The sequence below is a fragment of the Sceloporus undulatus genome, chromosome 3, assembly GCF_019175285.1.
Source record: "Sceloporus undulatus isolate JIND9_A2432 ecotype Alabama chromosome 3, SceUnd_v1.1, whole genome shotgun sequence".
Lineage (NCBI taxonomy): Eukaryota > Metazoa > Chordata > Lepidosauria > Squamata > Phrynosomatidae > Sceloporus > Sceloporus undulatus.
The window spans coordinates 217,204,976-217,217,614 of record NC_056524.1 but is presented as its reverse complement, the minus strand read 5'-3'; the positions used below and the strand labels follow the sequence as shown (position 1 = coordinate 217,217,614).

General features: G+C 39.1%; 1 protein-coding gene across 2 annotated transcripts in view; it reads right to left on the bottom strand.

Moving 5' to 3' along the window:
- The window catches only part of NGEF (neuronal guanine nucleotide exchange factor), a 98,523-nt gene extending 87,861 nt beyond the window's left edge, over positions 1-10,662 (bottom strand). For both annotated transcript variants that reach the window (XM_042459027.1, XM_042459029.1), the window contains exon 1: positions 10,477-10,662. The gene's annotated coding sequence lies outside the window, so the exon portion shown is untranslated. The remainder of the gene's footprint in view (positions 1-10,476) is intronic.
- Between the last annotated feature and the right edge of the window lie 1,977 nt (positions 10,663-12,639).

Genomic DNA, 12,639 nt, shown 5'->3' with positions numbered 1-12,639 from the left:
GATTGTTACTAAAGCAAATACCCAGTGTTCATAAAGTGCATTCACAACAATAAATAGCTCATCAAATAAATATCTCTTAAGTCCTCCTATCTTCTCTTAGTTCATTCACATCCTGCTGAGATCTGTGTTTTGTCTCTCGGGTCTCATTGAGGAGAAGTGCTAAAAGCTCTATCTTAGGAAATGATTTCTCCTTTGGGGCTATTAAATACTCATTGCTGACATGCAGGAAAAGTCAGCCTTCAGAATATTGAAAACAGGAGGCCTTTTTCACTTCCATTGTAAGATTTCAAAGTAATTAAACTATCAGCTGACCTTATTTTATTCATATTCCTTAAACCGCTATATAAGCACAGTAAAAAGTCCCCCCAACACTTAAAGGAATTAAACTGAAGAAACTGGATTGAAAAGCAGTTTTAATTTCCTCCTTCATTTACAACAGTGTAAAACAACCATAACATATAAGAGTCCAGAGATTTTTCTTTGGCAGCTGGTGCCTGTTGAATTTAAATAGGGTAAGACTCATTGTCAGGAATGCTTATTTTGATGTCACTCATTGTTTCCTTGTTATGTGGATAAACAAAACTCTACCTTTACGAAAGCTATCAATCTCACACCTTTGACAAACATTTCAGGGTGATTTTAAAGTTTGCACTGGGTGAAATGTATTCCATAATTTTGGCAGAGCTAATGCTAGCACATAGAGTGGATCTATGTCCAAGATCCACTTTAAGCAATATCCTGCAGGATTTCTGGTGCCTTGACTTACTAAGGTTTTCTGCATATATTCTCAAAGCAGACAAAAACCCCACCAAGGGAGAAATGGGCAGTTTCCAGATAGATTGTGATATGAATGCCTTTAGTCTAATGGCTCACCGGACAGCGTTATCTTTTACAAAAACAAAACCCAGAATATGTGTAGATTTCTCACTTTACTTCTCTTTCCATTTATCTTTTAAATTACACATTAATTTATATTCTCAACCTGCTTTTTCAAGTGTGTCAGTACTGTCTAAAAGTATTCATAGATGATACTGTGGTACTGCTCACTACACCATGCACACCCCATGAATAAAAGGCACACTTACACACAGAGAACAACTGTACAGATGGTTTATTCCTTTAAATATGAATGTGAGCTTGGCTGTCTATTGTTCCTTCCAAACTCCTTTAATTGCTTAATACTCTCAACTTCAAACTGCCTGTAGTATTTCTAATTTTTGTGTTTCCTAATTATGTGTTGCACTAATTATGGTTTTGTGTGCAATCACCAAACTACCCAGAAAATGTAGATGAATAAGGTCATGTTAGTGCTGGCATAGAGGTAAGAGTGAACAATTACATCCCGAATGTAACATAATTTTAAGTTAAGGATGAAATAATATTCTGTCAAGTTCTACTGCTATGGAATAGCAAAATCCAGGCTGATGTAATAAATAAAATTCCAAGTTCAAATCAATATTTAGCCATTAAACTCATGACCTTCTGCTTTAGGAAGCCACATACACCACTCTAAGCAAATTGGAAGTATGAAATAAAAATATAGTAACAAATCAGCCCGTCATGGAACTATAACACAGAATATGTTTGTGGGTTTTATAATGAATCACTATGATGATATTCAAGATTAAAAAGTCAGATGCATATGTAGACCCTTTTCCTGACTTTGAGATACATGATCAAAATTTAGCAATAACATACTAAGAAGAATGTTGTATTGATTTGTTGAGGGGGAGCATTGTTTCTTTGTGTGTTTAAATTACAGGAAACAGTTTTGATCCTCATTTAACGATGCCCATAATCTCCTCTTCCTTTGGCATGACAAATAGTGGGGTTTTAACCCATTATTTTATTATCCTTGTACCCTTATATTCAATCAGTGATTAGCAATCAAGAGCTATTTAAAGCCCAGGAAGGTTTGCAGTGAAATGAACTGTGGAACCCGGGAAGGTTTTGCATAGAACAGGCGCTCTATGTATTTGTATGTATCTATTTGTATCTATTTGTAGGCTGCCTGTTGTTTCTTTATAAAGTGTCCATCAGGAGCCCTGGTGGCGCAGTGGTTAAATGCCTGTACTGCAGCCATTCACTCAAAACCACAAGGTTGTGAGTTCAAGACCAGCAAAAGGGCCCAAGCTCGACTCAGGCTTGCATCCTTCCGAGGTCACTAAAATTAGTACCCAGACTGTTGGGGGCAAATTAGCTTACTTGCTAATTAGCTTACTTGCTGTTCACCGCTATGATCTTTGGAATAGTGGTATATAAATAAAACAAATTATTATTATTATTATTATTATTATTATTATTATCAATGTAATAATTTAAATATTCCCACCAGTAACATTAACAATGAATTATTCTTAGAACTCACTAACAATGAATAAAACAAAATAATTTTTAAAGTAACATTACAGTCTGTGCATATGATCATATCCCAGAACTATAGCTCCTTAATGCAACCACCGTTCATTGAGTAATAGCCAAATTAAGTTCTTGTGCCTTTACTTACTAAAAACTTTACTTACGTAGGAGAAAACAGTGTCATCCTAACTGGTCTCTCCATAGAAGATTAACTGATGGTGGTAGACTATGTCAGATTCACAAAGAACACTGATTCACACTGATAAACATCACAGTGACATAATCCTTCTATTTTCAAGCATTTATCACCTAAGTGCATTCTATCTTCAGCATGAAACTAATGGGAGTGCTCACAAATCAACAAGTAATTAAAAAGTATTTATGCTGATTTGAAATTCAGTGTAATATTTCACAAAGCTTGGCTGCCTCTTTGTGAAATGCTAGAGGTGGCAACACTTCATGTACGGATTTTTCTAATGCTACATAATTATTTTTTTCCCTGTGGGTTTCAGCAGAATTCTCCACTAAGATTATATGATTAAGATTCTGGTGCTGAACAGTTACTTCTTGTGAGGATCAGCTGTTTTGAATAGCTGCACTATCCACAGTAGATTGGATGACCAAATGTGAAACAGAATTGTTAAAGAACTTAGCTCTCTCTCCAAATGAGACAGGTAAAATACCTACACAAAAAAATCAGATCTTCTTTCTATAGTTGGGCCCATCATTATTAGAAAGCCTGTTATTGAGGTCATAATTTCTGAGAAATAGGGAAAAATTCAGTCAGGGGTCAAACCAGGAGTAACCCATTCCTGAACTGGACAAGACTTGCTAATTTCTGTGGTGAGTTTGAGCTGGTCCTGTTACACCAGCACACAGTTGGTTTCAAGTATGCCAATTATGCAATCATCTGTGTATACCATATTATCATATATAGGACCCTTAGCACCATATGTGGATTGTGCAGTATGGCCTGGCCAGTTTAAAACATGCTATACCCTTAAGATATGTCAGATTTAAGAAGCCTGGCAACATGACTTTTACCCATCCACACTTTTTTTTTACCGTTTCAGATAGTGGGGAGAAGTTGCTCCTAATATGATGCCCTGAGTCAGTGGTGGGCAACTAAAAGTTGGATTGCACCTCAAAGCAACCTGCACCATTAGCTATGTCGGTTAGGGCTGACAAATGTTTTAATCAAAATACATGAGGAGGATCACAAGTCTCTCCCTCATCTTCACTTAAATCGCAGTTTAATTCTGTGTGTGTAAATCTGGAACTATATGGACTGTCCTATTCTTCCACCTCCAGTTAATCCTCTATGGAGAGAGTAGCTAGGATGACATAATGCCATCCTATATATGTAGAAGTGAACATCCACCATGCTGTTCAAAAAAATATAAAGAAAAAAGAAAAAGAAAAGCTCATGACCCCATGATTTCTGGATGCAGTGCATTCATATTCTTTGAGCTAGGAAATGAGTGGCCTGCAAATAGAATTTCCCTACCTCTGAATTATTACGGTATACTCAAGGTGGGACCAATGTGCTGGGAGTTTGCAGTATTTGTTGCTGTAGTTCTGAGAGGTTTTTTTTAATGACTTTACTGTTGTCCCAGGATATTTGTGACATACAACATTTTATTCCCACCCCTCAGTGTATTATTAATTATTATTATTTTAAAATATACTGGAACAACAATAATTATAGTAATACTTTGCTCCTCTCTCTCTCTCTCTCTCTCTCTCTCTCTCTCTCTCTCTCTCTCGATATAATGAAGCAGTGTATCAATTAAATGGCACTATAACACTAATTATAGCAATGGCAAGTACATTTCTACACCGCTTATCTGTGCAATTACGCACTCCCTAAGCAGTTTACAAAGTGTAATCTAATTGCCGCCAACAATCTGGGTACTCATTTTAGCAACCTCGGAGGGATGCAAACCTGAGTTGAACTTGAGCACTTCGCTGGTATTGAACTCGCAACCTTATGGTTTGTGAGTAAGTGGCTGCAGTACAGGCATTTAATCATTGTGCCAACAGAATGGAAAATTTGTTCTTCAAACATGAATCTTTGGAAGAGCCATAGTTCCACTTGAAGAAATCCCTACACATCACAAAAAGGAGGGGGGGAGTACATACAGAAGTGACATCAACCAGCAAAACCTAAACAACTATATTGTGATATACCCAACCCAAGTCCTAGTACAATCCAATGATGTTGTTGGTGCATGCCACACCTGCAAGATCCTTTTTTGTCTAGTGGCTTTTTTCTCTAGTGGTTCTGTAAAACAAACACACACCTCAGATTCTAGTGGGAATATTACTCTGTCCAGTTTTTGTGAGGGGTTGCCCTCTCTCCAAACTGTTGGGATGGCAAGACACATTTGCACTTGTTTTACACACACTTGTCAACTGGAAAGATACAGACAGTGTTCAGTGTATCAGCAGGGGTGTTCATGTGTTACATGCAACCCAGGTACAGTCTGTACAGGGATACACAGACAGCTGGTTTATAATAATAATAATAATAATAATTTGTTTTATTTATATACCGCTATTCCAAAGATCATAGCGGTGAACAGCAAGTAAGCTAATTAACAAGTAAGCTAATTTGCCCCCAACAGTCTGGGTACTCATTTTAGCGACCTCGGAAGGATGCAAGCCTGAGTCGAGCTTGGGCCCTTTTGCTGGTCTTGAACTCGCAACCTTGTGGTTTCGAGTGAATGGCTGCAGTACAGGCATTTAACCACTGCGCCACCAGGGCTCCTATACACAGATGTCTCTGGGCAAACTTCTATCGGTGTGTGTGATCTGTTGCCAGTCTATTGTATCAGGCAGAGGTTTAGTCTGATGGAAAGGTCAGCCTGTAAGGGAATGGTAGACTGCATAAGTGTGATAGTTTTTATATTGAAGGGCAGGCCAGGAACAAAATCTGTATTGCCACTGACATTGTGTGACAAGAAGAGCCCCCCCCTCCTTCTATTGTCACTGACATTTCTTGGAGCAGTGACAGACTATTTTTAGAACACTGTACAATTCCTCTGAGAAACACCTCTTTTTCTATTCTGAAGTAAGAAAAGAAGGAAGCAAATTTTGAGGATTAAGACATGGGACCGTAATCTATATACATTTCCAAGCTGGACATGTTTTCAAGAACTATTACAAGTCTCTTACAGCACAACCCCATACTGTACATGCCTACTCAGAAGTAAACCCTTTCAGTGACACTTATTCTCAGAAAAGTGAGCCTAAAATTGGATTGCTGCCACTCTCTCTCTCTCTGCCTGATTTAACCTATAGCTGCATCTACACTGCAGAAATAACCCAGTTTGACACCACTAACCGCCATTTCTCAATGCTATGGAATCCTGGGAATTGTAGTTTGCTGTGGCACCAGGCTTTTTGACAGGGAGCGCTAAAAGTCCAAGAATTGCATACCATTGAGCCATGGCCGTTAAGAGTAGTACCAAACTGGATTATTTCTGCAGTACGGATGCAGCCAGTGTAAATTGAATTCCTTTTCTCTTCCCTATCAGAATATTACTTCTGGAGGGCATGGTGTTGTTGTTTTGGTAATGTGTCTTTGTAGAGAGGTTTTCTAAATCCTCATCAATAATAAAAAATTACAGTGCTCCCTCGGGTTACGAAATTAATTCGTTCCGCCGCCGCTTTCGTAACCCGAAAAGCCTTCGCAAGCCGAAAACCCATAGGCGCTAATAGGGAAAAGCCGCGATTTCGTGTGAAATAGCGCCGAAAAGCACCAAAAAATTTTTCGTAACCCGAAAAAACCTTCGTAACCCGGAACAATTATTTCCTATGGGATTTTTTCGTATCCCGGAAATTTCGTAACGTGGGTATTTCGTATCCCGGGGTACCACTGTATTGTTATGCACAGGGATCCGGCAGCACCTTTGTGACTAAATGAAAGAAGTTGGCAGCATGAGCTTTTGTAGACTTGAGCCTATTTCCTCAGAGACATCTGGTGGCGTGGAAAGCCCAGGAACAGATCTATGTAGCAGTCCTTATGGGGAATGTTCATAGGAATGCAGAACTTTGTTGATTTGGCGACGAGGTAACAATTTCAGTTTTAACAAGGCAAGGATGTTGCCTAAAACCAAAATTAGTAGATAACCATATGAATTAGTATTGGGATATAGTGCAGGAGTCAAAAAGAAAATGTGACGAACTAGCCAAGAGAGCCTCCATGAGTCTGGGGGGTTAGCTAGCGTTATAATGTGTGCAGTGTGCCAGGCAACCATTGTTTATTATTGTTACTATTAGTAGTAGTAGCAGTAGTACTAGTAGCAGCACTGGTGTCACTAGTGTTGGCATTTTAAAATTTAATTTAAAAAAACTTGGGGGTCTCTCCTTTCTCTTTCCACTGAGCTTCACCTCACTCAATCATCTCTTCAGCATTTTAAAGGGATGCGGATGAATTCCACAGCCTGTTTCTGCAAAAAGGCAGATATTTGCGGAGCAGTGGTGTCAACCTCTGCTTATGGTGTCACCTTTTGCAGGCCACACTCCCTGAATCTCCCTAGTGATGCTCCTGAGTAGTAGTAATAGTAGTGATAGTAGAGTGTGACCTGAGGAATTCTTGCATTATGATCTTCTTTTCAATTTCCTCATTCCTTCCTTTGTCAGACAAACTTTAACATATTTGAATATGTCTTGAAAACAAATAGACTTCAGAATCTTTCCTATCAGTAGCAGCTAAAAGCCAGAAGTAACCAGAGCAGTCCCCATGAATAATCATATTGTCACAGTCACAAAGGTCATAGGAGTATAATAGGAGGTATTCAAAGAACAGAAGTTCCTGAGTCATCCTAATAGTATGAGATTTTTGGTTACAGAACACAAGGAACAGTCTGAGGAAAATGAGTTTTACCTTTTTCATCTTCATTGATTGATTTGTCCATTTTTTATTATTGATTTGTAACATGATTTATAAGCCTTTTTCCCATTCTAGTTGGAGATACTCAAAGCTGCAAATAACTATAGACAAGAACGAAATCAAGCTAGTTTTACACACACACACACGCACATACATGAATGGGACTAAGAACTAAGTAGTAAATGCTTGCCAAAGATTTTCAAACAAAGGTACACAAGCCAAGAGTCAGCCTGGTCTTAACTGGCAGGACATCTGCATGGTGGGTGCCATTCTGGAAATGGATCTGAGTTATGTCCCCAGTAACTGCAACTTAAACATCAACTCACATGACCAAAGATGCTCAAACTGTTCATGCTGGAGTAGGAAGCCCTTGTGGTAACTTCATTTTAAGCAGGGGCAGCCCTGAAATGACTCACAGGGAGGTAACTTCTCAGGCAACAGATTCGGGATGTCACAAAAGGACAGCAAATTGTTAATTATTTAATTTTTGTATTATTATATTTTTCCTTCAAAGCAGGGAAGAGAGGGAGGAGATTGTTCTGCATCAACTTGCCTGGTTTGGGATAGAGGATTAGAGCAGGGCTTCTCAAGCTTTGGTCCTCCATAAATTCTACAATTCAGCTCTTAGAATTCCTCACCAGTGGCCATGCTGGCCAGGGTGTCTGGAAGATGAAGTCTAAAACATTTATAGGATCACAAATTGAGAGCTGACTAGAGCTCTCTATGTGCCTCACAAAATATGTAGTGTAGATACAATCTAGAGACATCTCAGAGAAAAATGTGTGAGAAAGTGATGAGAGAAAGAGAAAAGCCTGAGAGAAATCAGGATTTTCCCAACAGGAAGAAATGCACACAAAATATGAACTACTTTTTGAATAATTATAATTCTAACAACGGCTTAACCATGTCTACTAAAAAGCAGTCCAAACATATTGATATTAAAGCACTTCTGGGATGCACTCAGGCATGGACTTGGGCAAGGCTTCAAGAGGAGAGTGTCATTTTGATGTGACCTGTGTCATGTTGTCTTGTGGACAACAGTCTGAGACGGGGCGGAATTGTGGGGCCCTCCAGATGCAACATAAAATTGCAACATTTAGCCTGCATAGCTAACAGTGGGAGGAATGTTGGGACTTGCAGTTCAACAACAGCTAGATGGCCACATGATCCTCATCACTGATTTAAGAGGATGTTGCCATAGGATCTCCTATGTTGTTGTTGTATGCTTTCAAGTTGTTTGTGACATATGGTGACCCTAAGGCACACTTCAGAGAGTTTTCTTGACAAGATTTTTCAGAGGAGGTTTGCTTTTGCTTTCCTCTGGTGCTGAGAGTGTGAGACTTTTCCAAGATTATTCAGTGGGTTTCGATGGCCTTGGGGGGATTCAAACCCAGGTCTCAAGTCATAATCCAACACTCAAACCACTATGCCACGCTCATTCTCAACCTCCCATTTAAGCTGCATTTAAAACTATTTTGGTTTCTAACAAATCACCTATAAAGGTGTGGATTTCTTCATGAGTGGCTTTTGGTTATTCTGCTATGTCAGTATTATTGGGTGTGTACTGAAAACGCCTATTACTCATAGAACTGTCAGAACAATATATTCTTTGTATAACTCTGTGCCACTCTGTTCAGTCATTTAGTCTTAACTTATACACATGTTCTTCTGTGTATGTCAAATGCACACAAAATCACTGTAGTAATAATAATATTTAAGTAAATTGCTTTTATACTGAAGATAAACTGCCTTGAATGATTGCTATAAAAGCAGACTAGAGAAAGTAACTAAATACAGTCAACCTTCCATATCCATGGATCTGCATCCATGGATTCAACCATCCACAGTTTGAAAATATATATACAGTTGGCTCTCCGTTTTCGTGGGGGATCCATTCCGGACAACACCTCCCCCCCAGCGAAAAAGTGGCTTGTGCATATTCAAGCCTCATAGATTTAAAGGGGTGTGCCCCCATGCGCACACGCCATTGGAAATAGCAGAGGCCGCCCCTCCGTAGGTATTCAAGGGTGCAGATACCAGATTCTCAGGTTAGGAGGGGCAACTCTGTTTGTGTGTGTATATAATTTCCAAAAAGCAAATCTTGATTTTGCCATTTTGTATAAGGAACACAATTTTACTATGCTATTGTATATACAGTAATGGGACTTGGGCATTCATACATTTTTGGTATCCACAGGGGATCCTGGAACCAAACATTATTGGCTACCAAAAGCCCACTATAGTCTAAGAAGTGTTGTATTTGGGCAGTAGTCCTACAGTTGAAGTCTAAAGCTTGACATGTTATCCTATGTTCTCTTATGCGGGTGCAGAAGTACCTGGGGGTGCTTCCAGAAAGAGGAATACTAGCACTACTAGTCAAGAGATACTACTATGCACCTATCCTGTCCTTTCTGCTTTAATGGCTTTTCTGTGGTGAAAAGCACACACAAACAGCCGTATGAAAATGCAGTAAGGGGTTACAAAGTAATATGATGATGTCTAGAAACCCTACAAATACTGTGAATGAGGTAAGGTAATTTCACAACAAAATCCTCATTTCTGAAAGCATGCAAAGAATGCCCAAGAACAGTTGTTGCTTATTTCTGCCTTTGTGGATTACTATAGTTGAGTGGATTAGTGTTCAGAATGTTAATTCAGAAATTTTTGTTCACATCATTTCAGGGCTGATCCAGACTGATAAAAAAAAAACCTAGAAAGTCCCAGGTTTTGTTTGTATTCTTTTTATTTTAGTTTGGTGATCCATATACATTTTGTTTATCATAGAATATTTTCTGTTAGTTCCCAGTATGATCAGAGACTTTTTAGACCATAGCCCCAAGTCAGTTTATTTTAACATGTGTAAAATCGGAAAGAACAGGAATAAAATCTAGGAGTTTTCAATCAGCCTGGATGCATCCTCAGTTGCTACACAGTATTACAGAAATTGCTTCAAAACACTGGATCAATATTATGTAGCAAATTGCAATGAAGACCTGACTGGTCTAATTTTGCTAATGTTGCCCTTTCCCAATTTTGCTGCCTTTTAAGCTTATATACCAATAACCTGAATAAATTCAGAAGGGATGTGGCAACCTTATTTATCTCACCACGTGCTCTGTCAGAGCATCCAGATGTATATTTCTATTAGTTTTAGGTTCCGTCCTCCACCTCCACTAATCATGATTAGTTGCTCCACAAAAGAGAGGTTTTTAAAAACTCACCTATTGTTGAACACTTAGTTTATTCTGGATCTTTTACCATCAGGGTTCAGCTATACAGTACCTGCAATTTCTCTCCATTCTTTACAGTGATTTAGGGAGCTTTACAATGACTTTCGGGGGCCTGGGCTGGGGAAATCCTTGCTGGGAACAGCAGCGACCTTCAGCCCGGCGGCACCCTCTGTCACCAACCTCTGCTGTGTTCAAAAGCAAGGTTTTACCAAGGCACTGTTGACTTAGTTTCCAGAGTCACAGCAAACATGATTTAAAGCAACAGGTCTCTTTTATTCAGATAAGTTAATGCAAACACAATGCCAAGTGTCATTTGTGCTGCTTGAGGGTTTAGCCAAAAGGCTTAGGCAAGCCAAACACACTGAATAAATGTCTGGGTGAGGACCTGAAACCCTTTGTATTGACATGTGACAGCTACAAAATGACGGAGTCAAATAGTAATGAAAGCCAGCATGGTGCAGTGTTTGGAGCATTGGACTCTGGAGACCAGGGTTCTAATCCCAGCCTGGACATGGAAACCCACTAAGTAACTTTGGGCAAGCCACATACTCTTAACCTCAGAAAACGCTGTGATAGTGAAGTTGAAGGCTTTCATGGCTTGAATTGTTTTTGTGGGTTTTTCGGCCTATGTGGCAATGTTCTAGAAGAGTTTATTCCTGACGTTTTGCCTGCGTCTGTGGCTGGCACTCTGTGATAGGTTTGCCTTAGGATCTCCTTAGGTGTTTATCACATGGAGGCACATGGAGGCAAATCCTGTGCAGAAATGGGATTTTTAAATCCACTAAACACCTGCAAATGCAGGTTGTTTGTCAGACGCATTGGAAAACTGACAAAAACACTGCTTTCTACTTTCAGAATTTCCCCAAAAGTAAAAAGGAGCGGGTTTTGTCAGCTTGCCATTCAGGTTATTTTTGCATTATTTCTCTTTCACACAAATGTCGTCTGAAAAACAATTGGCATTTGTGGGGTTTTTTCCTACTTTCTGTTTGGGTTAATCCCATTCACTTTAAATCTAGTTTCTGCATGGGATTTGTCCCGTGTGATAAACTCCATCAGAAATTAAGGCAAACAACAAGAACAAATAGTGAAGTAGTATATAGTGGGATGAAATATGTGCAAAACTACTTAATGTAAAGGCAGTGTGACTGCTACTCTCTTGTGTTTTAAGCACAGTATGATTTATTACAGCTTTCTTTCTTTCTTTCTTTCTTTCTTTCTTTCTTTCTTTCTTTCCTGTTAAAAATTCAGTGCATGAACACTGATGTTGACTAAAAGATTTCCAGCTCAGGCTTTTAGAAGTCATGAATCAAATTGCCAATACTGTAAGTGGCCCAAACTAGACAAGATTCGTTTGAGGTCTGTTTTTATATTAATGCTGTCTGAGTCTGAACCGGATAATGTTAAGCATCAGTAGTGCTATAAAATCCACAACATAACACAGACTCCTGTGAAGGCATTCTTTAGTACATGAGCATAATCAAAGGCATCACTAGGAGGTGCAGGGGATGCAGGATGCACTAGGTGACATCCTAAGGGGGGGGGATTATATAAAAATTGTATATAATGGGACTTGAGCACCTACGGATTTTGGTATCCATAGGGGCGGTGGGGAGTCCTGGAACCAAACCCCAGCAGATACCAAGGGCCCACTGTATTACTATTACATTCAGTGATATATGGGAAATATGATTTATGAACAACATTAGTACAAAAACATTACTAAGGATTCCATATGGTGTGGTATGGGAAGAGATCAATGGGGGAAATGACACCATGAGTTACCACACTGGGTAACACCAACCCTAGTGCTGCCACTGCGCATAATGTAATGCTACAATAATGTGGGAAAGATGTTCATCACAGTAACACAACAGAGTAAATAAAGGCATGGAATAGGTACATCTTGCAAAGGGGATTGGATAAGATGGGTGTGACAAAAATAAAAGATATCTGACTGGACTCTGAGGGATAGGATACATCATGGATCTATGCAGTATTTTAAAGTCATAATCCTATTATTAGTCTATTTCTATAAACAGTTACCAATTGCTTTATATCAGTACTCCAACACATTCCTTTCATTTAGGAACTATTGATGCTTCTTTCGTAAGAGGTGACACCAGAACCTGAACACAGTATTCCAAATGAGTGCTT